The following is a 593-nucleotide window of genomic DNA, read 5'->3' on the forward strand; positions in this document are numbered from 1 at the left end:
TGCAAAATTGAAGCTAACATTTTATATTTGCGGCTTGTTGATTCTAAATAATTATTATATGCATTGCACGCACATCTTCTAATATTGCAACAGTGTGATCATCATTACCACCACCACCACCATCATCATCATCTTAATAGTAATAATAATAATAATAATAATAATGATCATCATCATCATCATCATCATCATCATCATCATCATCATTACCATCTTCATCATCATCACCATCATCAACACCACCATTATCATCATTATCGTTATCACCATCATCATCATTACCATCATCATCATCATCATCCCCACCATCATCATCATAATTACCACCACTACCACCATTACTATCATTATCATCCCAATCATCATCCCCAATAATTTTCCCACATTTTTTAATTTCAGAATACAGATGAGTAAAACTATAATAGATTCTAAATCAACGTTAATGTCGACTTCAAAATAATAATAAAAGAAGAACACGGACCCCCCCCCCCGCCCCACCCCCCTCAAAAAAAAAAAAAGAGGAGAAAGGGTAGGGGGGAGGAGACAAAATAACAATGGCGTAGCGAAGGTGGGGGAGGCTTTTTTTTTACTGT

Source organism: Gigantopelta aegis, chromosome 3 (genome assembly GCF_016097555.1).
Source record: "Gigantopelta aegis isolate Gae_Host chromosome 3, Gae_host_genome, whole genome shotgun sequence".
In the NCBI taxonomy this organism is placed as follows: Eukaryota; Metazoa; Mollusca; class Gastropoda; order Neomphalida; family Peltospiridae; genus Gigantopelta; species Gigantopelta aegis.